General features: G+C 29.5%; 2 protein-coding genes across 2 annotated transcripts in view; one reads left to right on the forward strand and one right to left on the reverse strand.

The window, feature by feature from the left end:
• LOC142335862 (coiled-coil domain-containing protein 77-like) overlaps window positions 1-13,671 on the forward strand; it is a 385,771-nt gene that overhangs the window by 333,135 nt on the left and 38,965 nt on the right. The gene's annotated exons all lie outside the window — the stretch shown is intronic.
• The window catches only part of LOC142335826 (uncharacterized), a 256,700-nt gene that overhangs the window by 176,120 nt on the left and 66,909 nt on the right, over window positions 1-13,671 (reverse strand). The window lies entirely within an intron of this gene.

The following is a 13,671-nucleotide window of genomic DNA, read 5'->3' on the forward strand; positions in this document are numbered from 1 at the left end:
TCTCAATTCCCAATTGAAACAAGGAAAATTTATAACGGAACTTTGCGTATATCATTCCTAATATTGCGATTATTTATGAATAAGACTTCACTTGAATGAGTGAATGAATTAATTTTTATTTCTCTCAGATAAATGACTATAACGAAACTGATTAGGTAAGCATAATCCAATCATTTAATATATACTAACAGCAGTTGAAAATAATTAGGCTCGAACGTTTTTTTGACGAAAATATATAAGCTCGACCTTTTTTCCAAAAAGAATTAGGATTGACTCATGAAAAGAATTTAGCTCGACTTTAACTGGGTCCTCAACCATGTAATTAAAGTCTTTTTTACCCCCCCCCCCCCTCAGACTTTATAGGTCTTTTCATAAGTCAAGACTTCAACCTGGGGATATTTGGCGATAATCTCGTATCTTTATGGAAAACCACGATACAAAAGGTCACTTGAAAACAAGTTCTTTGAGTAAACTGTTCTGCAATATCAAACTATATTGAACACAGTTGACAAGAGTGTCATTTTTTGTGAAGTCTTTTTATTTCTGTCCAAGTGACACGTTATTTACAGCCATCGTGGATAATAGTAAAAAAAACCGAGTACATTTAGTCGATCAAAACTGACGTTTTGTCCGATGTTATATACTCAAATTTGCTACTTACTAATCACCAAGATAGTGGTTAAAAACATTTAACATAATTGAAAATTTTACTAACTTGTTTACAAACCCGCCAAACATCGTAAGGTGTCCCCTCAGAATGTGTACAAATCATTTACATTTAGACGCCAACATAAATTGACTTTTATTGCTAGGACTACTCCAAAGGTGGACAGTCTGTTGAGGGATGCCAAAAAAATGACAAAAATTTCATCCCTTCAATCTCTCAATCTCTTCCCTTCTGTCCATTAATCTTCTGATGTAGAGTGGAAGCCGGTCTGTCAGTAGTGGATAAAACAAGGCTTCCAGCCACCAGCAAAAATTTGAGCTCACTTAGTGCAAGCCACTAGTACAGAGTTAAGCTAGTAATTAACCATTATCAGACGGATCCGTGAAGCGGTTTCACCGATGGTTTGGGTTCTATCCTCACTGACTCCAGTGAACGTATCCCAGATACTAGTATAAAACTAATTAGTGAAACTGCTTTGCAGATGAGACCGTGTAAAAAGCACGTAAAACCAACTTGCGAAAAAACTTGAACAAAAATTGAAAGAAACATTAAAATAATAAAAATTTTCATATATCCCCCCAAATCAATATTTAATCAATCTAAAGCTAAAACTTTCTGTCTCACTTGGTGTAGTGCTTAAATCATCGAGTCTAGTTAAGTTGCTTTAGCAAACGGAAGGTTTGGGGTTCCTTCCTCACTGACTCCAGTGAACGTCCCCCGACTCTGATGAAATACTATAAAACTAAGTGAGATAAAAAAAAACAAATTCACAGTTCTTAAAAAGGATGATCCCTGCTGTGAGATTGTATATGGGACACACTGTGATGGGTATACAGTCCAAAACACTGAGATCGGTGGAAACACAGTGATTAGTGTTTTTCTATGTCTTCTTGAATATTATACTTATAAACATGCTCTCTGAATTGATTTCTAGTGCGACCATATCTATATCTATGAAGATAAATACATAGTCTACATTTCCTATTTCTAAATCTATATAACGATATATGTTTATGAACATTTCACATACTACACGTTAGATATTGATCAGGATCAGAATAATGATATCCCAAATGTTCTATATAATCTTTAACCTTAACCATATTTTTACATACATAACAAGAATATTCTAATTCTTTACAATTATTACAACATTCTTTCCAAGGTTTATTTATACACTTATCGCTTTTCATTTTCATTTTTCGAAAAATTATTTTTTGATTATTTCCCTAAAAAAATACATCATGTCTCAATCAACTAATACTAGTGTCATAAACTTCTGCGATGTCTGTAATCTATCCTTTGAATCAAAGAAGGCTTTATACAGGCATCAATCATACGATCTCAAACATAAGGAACTATTGGAGAAAATGTTTGAGTCTGAAGAAGAGGAAATCTAGGAGAGGGCGTATAATTTGGATGAAGATGATTATATTATTAAAACTAAACCAGCCACCAAACCTAAAACTAAAACTGAAGAGGATATCTACACCAGAATTAAATCGGCGAAGCCGTTTCACGGATATGAATGTAAAGAATGTCGTGAAGAATTTAGAAGTAAAGTAGCTCTAACTACTCATTCATATAGTCACAATCGCATGTATCTAGAAAACACAGAAGACTTCGATATAAACTGAAGTCAGAACATGAGAGAATTTTATATTACTGATAAAGGTGGGAATTACATTGAAGATATAGATGAAGCAACTAATTACTCTTTAGAAGAAATTAAAAACTGTTACCAGTTTCGTAAAGTTAAGAGTTTTAAATATAAGATCACGGCTGAATGTGATTATAAGATGTTAAAACTACTAAAATATTTTTCAATACGGATTATATTAATAATAATGCAATCCGCGAAGCGGTTTCACCGATATAAGAATATGGTGACTTCAATCGGTGGCTAGATTTCGAAAAGGAAATATATGAAGGTTATGGTTATGATTTTGAGTTTCTTGGAATAAGAAGTATTCAGTTAAACATTGAACCAACTAAAGCATCTATTGGTAGTTATACAGATTTACCTCCTGATCTCAAAAACTCTAAATCGATATTAAATATGCGTAGTTATAAATACAAGTGCTTACAACTAAATATAACTGCTTGGCTACACACCATGCAACTCGAGAAAGTAAATATGTAGATAAACTAATTGAACCAAGACAACAACATGAAGATGATTTTGCTTATATAACAAGAATACAGAAATTGTATAATATTAATATTTGGGTATACACACCTTGTGGTAATGGTAAAATAGAATTGTTTAAACAAGTGCATGATTTTAATAAAGATAGAAAAGATGTAAGAATACTAGTTTGGAGTAATGGTCAAATAGAACACTGTGCCCTAATAAAAAATATAGAAACCTTGTTAGAACGACCAAATAAAAACAACATTAAATATTATTATTGTGATAGGTGTACCTATTGGTTTAACTCACAAATTAAATATGATAAACACGAATGCAACAACTCATTCAAACCAGAGATTGCTTGTCATAAGAAAAAACATATTACTTTTGTAAATGAACACAAACGTCAGAATATAAAAAATTTTATAACTGCCGATATAGTATGTTGCATTGTTGATCCGCGAAGCGGTTTTACCGATGTCTCAACTATAGGTTGTAAAAATGTAAAAGCTGAACATATTCCAATAGCTGTAGGTTACACCTGGCAAAGTAACTTCAAGCACTACTTCGGTCTAGGCTGCATCAAAAGATTTGCTAGATATCTATTAGAAATAGAAACAGAGAATAATTTCAAACATAATGAAAAGATGATATTCACAGAAGAAGATAAATTATATCATGAAACTAATAACACTTGTCATATCTGCAGCAAAACATGTATTAATAAAGTAAGAGATCATTGTCATGAAACTGGTAAATATAGAGGACCAGCATGTAAAATATGTAATCTAAGATACAAACAACAAAACTTCATTCCAGTAATATTCCATAATGGCTCTGGCTATGACTTCAACCTACTATACAGTGAACACTTTAAACAGAATAATGATAAAAGAAAAGTAGATAACATACCACTAGCTGCTGGTAAATCTAAGATGTTTAGCATTGCTTGTCTCAAATACTTAGACAGTTATAACTTCTGAGCTATGCCTCTAGATCAAATGGCAAAGATATACGGATGTAAAACTAAAACATTATATCCATATGAATACTTTGGTTTGGATGATTATGACAGCAAAGCTGACAATAGTAGCAAAGCTACCTACCAAGAAGCTATAGGTAATCTAAAAATAGAAGACTTCAAAAACTCACTACAAAATAAATTACCAACACAAGAAGAAGTAGATAACTTTAATAAATAAAACAGTCATAAAACTGATAAATATCTAACTATAGAGTATTTACAGAATGATGTGGAAATATTAGACTATTGCATGAATGAATATGTTAAACTAAGCATGAAAGAATTCAAGCTTAACCCACTACATTATGTAAGTCTCCCAGGTTATAGTTTTGATTGTGGGTTAATGTCAAGCTTTGTAACATTAGATACATTGCAAGATAAACAAATGCTAGATGATTTTGTTGGAGCAAAGAGAGGTGGTATATGTGGAATAATGGGAGATAGATATATAGATAACAGTGATGGTAAGACCATATGGTACATAGACGCAAACAACCTATATGGTTATGCAATGATGCAAACGTTACCTTATAAGGATTTTGAGTTTATTACTACTACTACTCTAGATCCGCCAACGGACCTCTTCCGTGGCAAGCCAAGCGGGTTCCTCGATGTAATATTGAATACTCCAGATGATAGTGATCATGGTTACTATATAGTTTGTGATATTGATTATACTAATGAATGTAAATAGAGAACAGAACAGTTATCACTAATGCCTAATAAGAGAAAGATAAATGATAATGAATTGGGATACCGACAAAGAGAGAAATGTAAAGCAAGATCCGAGAAGCGGCTTCACAGATCCGAGAAATTAATCTTAGACCAAAACAACAAAACAGAATATATGGTTCATTATAGGATGTTAAAGTTCTATGTTAAGATGAGAGTAAAAGTAACAAAAACACATAGAGTAATTAAATTTAAACAAGACTACATATGTAGAGATTATATACAAAACAATACAAATAAAAGAGCAACAGCTAAAACTGAAGCAGAAAAGGATGTAAGGAAATTAATGAATAACTCATTATATGGAAGAATGTGCATGAATCCTCTACACTTCTTTCAAAGTAAGTTCTTGCATGATGAAGAAAAGATAATGAAAAGTGTAAGTAAACCAACATTTAAGAATATAACTAGATATAGAGACTATAGCCAAATACAATATATAAAAAAAAAAATAGAATATGATTCTCCAGTATATGTAGGTGTTACTATCTTAGAATTAAGTAATTTACACATGTATGATGTATTCTATAATATTCTACAACCATCCCTCAAAGATCTAACACTTCACTAAATGGATACGGACAGTTTCGTATTAAGTTATAGGTAAAGTTAGTATAGTGAAGGTAAAGTTAGTGATGAGCATATGGACTTAAGTAATCCAGACATACCTAAAAAAACTAATAATAAAGTCCCCGGCAAGTTAAAGCACGAGCTGGGAAGTAGGATTATTGAGGAATTTATAGTATTGTCCCCCCAAAACATATAGCTTCAAAAATTATCCTAAAAACACTAAAGAAAAAGGAATAAAGAAGCATAATAATGCTAGGCACATAGATTATTATGATGCATTAATGAATAATACACAGAGAACAGTAGATGAATGTAGAATACAAAAAGTTGGTGATAACATGACAACAACAAAAACAAGTAAGATTAGTCTAAACACATTTGATGATAAAAGATTTTATGTAAACAATATTAAAAGCTATCCTCATGATGAGAATCTATATCTATTCAAAAGAGATTTAATAAAAATGATCCACCAAGCATCAGTGAACGAGCAAAGCTCGTAGTTTAGCAAATTGTTTCGCAGATCATTTGATGGAGACAATGACCTACTGGTTAAAAATATTCTAGAACTAACCATTAATGATGATAGAAAGTTAATTGAAGTTGCTATTATATTATATAACGAGCTTTGCAAATTTTTATAACAAATATTTATAGACCTAATTCATTCATTACATCCGTATGGTTGGTAGTTAGTATAATATAAATCATTATCTGAGCTATATATTTTTCCATAGTGTCTCCCATGATTGTATTCTTATGTAGTGTAGCTCCTGCTATTATATTTTTATTATATTCTAGAAATTTTATTATCTTCCCAGCCCCATCTACATATTTAGAAAGTTAAAATTATTAAATCATCATGATTTGGTTCCTTAATATGATCAATAAACTCATCTATAGTATTACAACGTCTTTTAGAAGCTAAACATCTTTTTAGATTAAGAGAAAAGCTGTTTTCATTATCCATTTTTTACTCTCATTATAATTTTTCAATACATATAAAATGACTAAACTAGATAAACTTATAGAATTAAACAATCTAGAAAAACAAAACAGAAGAAATAGATTAGAAGATAAATTAAAACAACAAGAATATTATGGTGAAATAGAAGAGTTATTTGATCCTCTAACCTAAACTATCAGTGAAACTGCTTCGCAGATAAACGCAAACAATGAACGGAATCTAGCATTAAGTGAACAAACAAAAAGAGCAATAGATTGGCAAAATCAAGAATTAGATAAACAAACTAAGATGATCGGTGAAACTGCTTCGCAGACCAAGCAAGCTGGTTCCCAGTTTAAGGAAACTGCTTCCAAGATGGGTGAAACTGCTTCGCAGATTGGTGAAACGTTAAAGGGGACCATAAAGCAAACTCAAGATATAGCACCAGTTTATGTTGATACAAAAACAGCCAAACTTCTTCATGACATGGGGGCTCAAACTAATCCTCAATTAAAATTAGAACTCGTAGATTTACCTAGTAGGAGATATAAAACGAATGGTGTTGATATAACTCTAGAGCAGGGTGCATTTTTAGTTAGGGATAATGTATATGAGTTTTCAGAAGGATTTCCTGATTTTCTTACTAAAACAATTGTAATATATGATGATAAGGTTGAGGAAGATGAAAACAAAATTAAAAGGTTTTTAAAGGATATTAGATATGATTTAGGAAAAGGGGATAAGAAAAGCGCTAGATATAGAACAATAAAACGGAAAATGGAGGTAAGAGATGATATATTTGGCAGGGGATTAAATGGCAACCCAAATAATTTAGTAGAAAGACTAGAATTATTAATACTAGAAACAAAAGCTGGTCATGATGGATTATATGATGAAATGCTAGATATATCTAAGCAACTATTATCTATGAATATTATTAATCAAGACGAACTAGATAATTTTGTTTTTAACTATGGTAAATGAATGATGGAAAAACAACAACAACAACTACTAGCTAAAGAAGTATTCAGTCCTCAAATAACAAAGTTTAAAAGACAACGAATAATACCACTATATAAAGATGAAACATGGTCAGCTGATTTAATTGATAAGTCATCTCTAAGTAAATACAAAAATAATTGTAAGTTTATATTAGCAGTTATAGATATATTCAAAAAATATGCATGGGCTATTCCTTTAAAGAATAAATCTGGTTTATCTATAACTAATGGTTTTAAAACAATCCTATCAGAAGGACGAAAACCAGAAAAATTATGGGTAGATAGAGGTAGTGAGTTTTACAATAAAACATTCAAATCTTTACTTAAAGAATATGGAACCGGCAAAGCCGCTTCAGGGATAGAGCTAAATTCTACTTATAGTGATTTAAAGGCTGTGTTTATAGAGAGATTTAATAGAACATTATTACACATAATAAATAAACCAATGTTCATCAATGGCGATGGTAATTGGGTAAATATATTAAATGATGCTGTTGTAACATATAACAATAACATTCACTCAACATTTAATATGACACCAGTTGACGCTTCTAATAATCCTGATAAAGTTAAATACACTTTTAGTTTTAAGAATATTAAACCTAAACTTAACGTTGGTGATTATGTAAGAAAAGTAGATAAACGTAATATCTTCTCTAAAGGTTACACTTCTAATTGGAATAGAGAATTGTTTAAAGTGAATGAAGTTCTAAAAACACATCCACCAACATATAAAATAGAAGATATTCATGGAGAGATAATAGAAGGCAAATATTATGAACAGGAACTATTGAAATCTGAGTTTGATTTTGAATCTAGTAATAAAGTTTTAGAATCACTAAATATAATTCTTAAAACAAATAATGACAAGAAACAGATTCAATCAAGCGAAACATCATATAGGGAATGGAAACAACTTAACACTAAGTAAGGCTCGTGGGTTATTCCTAGAAGATAATGATAATATTGATATGAAGGATACCTATAAAATTACAAATGTACATCCTCCGATAGATGAAAAAGATGTTGTTAATAAAGAGTATTGTGACAATAACTTATTATCCTCTTCTAATAAAATAGACATTTTAAGTAAAAACATAACTGAACTAAGAAAAGGTGACTTTGATAAAGTTACAACTAAAACATTACAACTAAATGAAACACAAGTTAATGAAGAACTAATTAATGAGTTTATTGAATCAACAAATGAAGTCAGAAATACTGTTAAGTTTTGTAATAAAGTTGCTGCAGATACTATCTCTAAATATAATCAATTAAAGCAAGAATTTGATAATAATAAGATTAATCAGAATATAACTAACATACAACTAGATGAAATGTTTACTAATGGTCTGAGAGAAATGAAAGAATATAATAAATCTCTTAGAGGTGTTATAGTACAATATATAATTGCTATACTTTTACAAAGTAAGTTACTTGATAATAAAGAGAAAGACAGACTTGAGATGCATTATAGTTTTTATCAAGAAGATATAATGAAAGAAATAGAAAGAATTTTTACTAATGAAAATAAGCAAAGCAATGACCAATCCAACAGCACCGAGTAAGAGATTACTATATCCAGAGTTGTCATCAGTATCAGAAAGATTGATAAACGAAAAGATTCAAGCTAATAAAAAATTTAACAACAATATTAACATTATAAAAGATATTAGAAATTATTATGAAACTGAAACTAATAACTATAATAAGAAGTTAAGTAGATATAAGAATTTTATTAACATAGCTGAGATAACAGAAATAGTATTATCATCAATAGCAACAACTGCAACAACAACATCAGTTTCATTAACAGGTATAGGATTAGCTTATTCTATACCAACAGCTTTTGCTAGAGCGACTGTTTGTGGTTCATTATCAAAAACAATTAATACTAAAATTAGAAATAAAATTATAAAGTATTCACAAATGTATATTTTAAGTAAACAGTTTAGTGATAAGTTTAATAAACTATATACTAAATCAATGAATGATAGTAAAATAGATAATGATGAGTATAATGAATTTGTTAAGTTATGTGAGGATGAGGACTATAAGAAGAATAAGAAAAACAAGCTGTGTATTTTTTTAGATTAAAGATATTAATGCTTAGTAATAACAATGTTTTTAGTAATAATAATATTAGTATTAAGATTTATCCGCAAAGCGGTTACACCGATCGATAAATATATAATCATAATTTTAATTATAATCATAATCAGAAACATAATATAATCCTAATATAATCATAATCATAATCAAAATCATAAACATAATATAATCATAATCATAATTATAATCAAATAATTATCTTTTCTTTGTACCCAAGTATAACCCTCTTCCTTTTTGTACTACTTTTATACTTTCACCAGTAGTTGCAAATTTAATTAAATCAGGTGTAGCCGCTAGAGCTGCTTTAGGGTTTCTAGATGCAGCTGCACTTTCTATTTTACTTGCTATTTCTAATGCTCTTACTGGATTATTAGCAACTTTTTTTCCAAAGTTAACTGTAGCTCTACCAACACTTTTAAAGAAATCTTTAAGTCCTTCTGCTTCTATTGTTGCATCAGATACTGTCATTGATTTATTCCTTCTACATAAAACACAATTACCTTTTAACATTTTAGTACCTTTTGAAGTGATAGCTCCTCTTATATTAACAGTACCACTATAATGTCTACCTCCAACACAATATGAATTAGTTTTGAACTTATTTAAAAGACTCATTTCTATATATAAAAAATAATGGAAGTTAAAAAGTATAATCCTTTTGTTGTTATTAAACTCAAGCCCAAGCCCAAGCCCAAGGTTAAGCTTGAAGCTAGAGGCTTGGCTCTAGAGAATAAAAAGAAATTGTACATTATCTATGCTAAAGGTTTTGTTAATACTAATAAGAAATAGTTGGGTGTTAACAAGAGTAACAAAAGTAACAATTAGAGCTGACTAGCTATAAATATAAGTATAAGCATATGGTTATGTATAAGTATAAGTATATAATTATAACAATAACTATATTATACTATAATTCTAAATTATCGCTAGAGTTATATCTAAAACTATAATTATCGCTAGAGTTATATCTAAAATTATAATTATCGCTAGAGTTATATCTATGACTTAAACTATATCTATGACTTAAATTATATCTATGATATTATGTCTACCATCTTACTACCATCACTATTCACACTAATAACCTTTCTAGTTAATACTAATGCATGACATATAACATCTGCAACTGCAGCACTAAATTTAAAATTAAGTTGTATTGGTTGTGGACCTATATGATCCCTTTGATATCTAGTATCGAATACATATATTCTATAATTACTTTTGAATGTTCTATGATTTATATATGGTTTTATATTATGTGGTAGCCCATTATAATCTTTATTAAAGCTAACAATCTCTTTAAAAGCCTCATTATAAATATTGGTTCCATAATTAATATTCATTCTATCCTCGGGATAAAACTCACTACCAATAACATTCAGTAACATTCATTACATCAAATGTACTTGCATCATGAGTTTGCTCATTAACATTATTATTTTCAAAACCAACTATAATATATTGTGGTCTTTCCATACCATTTTCCATACCTAGATCAAACAAGAAGTTAGTAGCATTGGGTACATTCTTATAAAAGGTCTTTCTTTCATAATAACTAAAGTCTACTTTATTCTTTTTACTTAAACCCTTTTGCACAATAATTCTATTATCATTACTAGGATCAATAATAGGTACACACCATGATATATCTCTAATTTCTATATTACCATCAATAGCAACTGCACCAGGATTAGCATTAACTCTATATAGAGCTCTATCATTATTATTCCTTTTTAATAATATTTTAAATCCTAAACCATATATAATCTTTTCTAAATCATTTATGAAACCAAATAGATCACTCATCTTAATCATCATATACATATGACCTCGTTGTGCAGCAAAATGGCTTCTTTAAGTTGACTATCTCTATTGCCTTGATTTTTAACAAAACCACTCTCATATTCATCATCAGTACTAGTTAATAACTTATACATCAATAGATTAGGATGACAATGATCTATATATTCAATAGTCCTACCACCACTAGTTTCAAGCTTAATTGAACTAAACAATGCCATCATACTAAAATTAACTAATCTAATATTAGCATCATTAGCAAATACACCACCAGCATCATCTGATACAACAAACTCTATCTCTAGATAGGAATCACGCAAATTTAAGTGATTCTCTTCTCTATTGAGTATGATATTAATATTGGTATTTATCGTATTCATTGTTGCCAGGTTATTTGGTTTATATTTTATAATCTTACTTTTATGTATATCATTTTTGTAACCATAAATTGCATCCAAATTAAAATCCATTTTTATTAGATAAAAAATGACAGACAACTTGATTCTATATGAACTACAAAATATACACGAAGCTTAAGCTAAAACTAAAGAAGAGCATACACCTAATTTCAGAATGATAAAACCAACAGAAAAGTTTAACTTTAGTGAACCTATACTTAATACAACAAAATTAGGTTTAATTAGATTATCTGTTTATAATTCGGTGTTTAATGTGGATAGGAGAAACAATCAATTCTTATATGCTAGTACTGTTATAGAAGATGATGAAGCTTTACCTCAGGCTCTTAGCTCTGACCCTAACCTTAACCATATCTCTACCTCAAGCCCAAACATTACATCTATACTTAATCATAATTATAAAGGAATCCCATTGCTATATTCAACTATTACACCGGGAGCATATGAGTTAACTGATATAGCAGAATTAATAAAAGAAGAAACTGATGGTAATGTTATAATAGAACCTGATGAGAATACGATGAAATGTTTAATGGAAATGAAACAAGGAGAACTCAGCTTTGATATAGAAAAATCACTTGCCTCATTACTAGGATTGAGAAAAATAATTTATAAAAAAGGTAGATATAAATCTCAGAAAATTATTGATATTATGGGTTTCAATAATATTAACATTCATTGCAATATTATATCTGGAGCTAAAGATAATGGTAAAGATACAGACATACTATATACTTTTAATCTAACTGAACCACCAGGCTATTTGATAAATATTATACCAACTAATATCTTATATCAAAATGTAACTAAAGATAGAATAGAATATATTGAATTTCATATTAAAGATGAGCATGGAACACCTATAGACTTTAATGGTGATGTATTAAGTTTTACTTTACATCTAACATAGTTAGCAGACCGAACGTCTGTTTGATTTAGACTTATACTTGTACTTAGACTTAGACTTATCTGCGAAGCAGGTTCCCTGATACTTAAACTAAACTACAAAACTCTCCGATCCCAATTAATTCCTAGTTTACCATTAATATTTTTATTTTTAGTTATATCGAAGACGATATAATTATAAGGCTCTTTCCATACCTTATTACATATATTAGCAAAATCATTATAACTAAGTTCAACATTTTTAAAGAAATCTTGATATATCGATGCTAAGACTTTACCTCTCTGTTCAAATAAAATAAATAGATTACAGTTCTCTCTAACACTCTGCCTATCCAGAGAGAACAGGTTTTGATTAAGATATATCATATTGCAATTATTATGTCTACCTCTACAAAAGTATTCATTAATAACTGGTTCTTTGGCTCTAACATCATCGAATATCATTAGTTTCTTTAAGTCTTTGGGTAGTTTATCGGGAGATGGTAAATCTTTTATATCTTTAATAAATTCAACATCTGTTTTGGGGTTTATTTTTTCTATACCATGGTACTGATCGCCAGTAGGTCCAAGGATGTATAGCTTATCAAAATATATACTAGCTAGAATTAGTTTTTTTAATAAGAATGTCTTACCACATTCACTAGGACCAAATATTATACATCTAAAGTTATCTGGGAATGCGGCTTCAGTAATTATATCATCATCATTTAACCATGAATATAGATCATCATTTATGTTTACAGATATCGGTGAATTTGCAAACGAGCTTCGCTCGTGGTTAACCAAACAACTCTGTTGAACCGCTTCACGGATATTATTAGTAGGACTATGGGACTTCGTCCATGTTTCACCATTACTAATGCTATTACTATTGCTATTCCTATTAGATTTACTCCTTTGATATTTGTCATCAAATAGATCTGCGAAGCAGGTTCCCTGATATATAAAATTATCTCTATCATTATCATTATCATTATCATTATTAGCAAAGCTACTTCGTAGATCATTATCATTAACATTATCATTATCATTATCATTATCATTAACATTATCATTATTAGCAAAGTTACTTCGTAGATCTTTATCAATGACAATATCACTATCATTATTAGCAAAGCTACTTCGTAGATCATTATCATTATCACTAACATTAACATTATCATTATCATTAACTTTATTAGCAAAGCTACTTCGTAGATCATTAACATTATCATTATCATTAACATTATCGTTAACATCACCTCTACTACAATTCAAACAAGAAAACCCATTATATATTCCTGGATATTTACATTGATTAACTAGAATATTCAAAGCACTTTTAATTCTAAATCCTCTATCAATAAGATAAATCATATAT

The sequence above is a fragment of the Convolutriloba macropyga genome, chromosome 3, assembly GCF_964194025.1.
Source record: "Convolutriloba macropyga chromosome 3, txConMacr16.3, whole genome shotgun sequence".
NCBI lineage: Eukaryota > Metazoa > Xenacoelomorpha > Acoela > Convolutidae > Convolutriloba > Convolutriloba macropyga.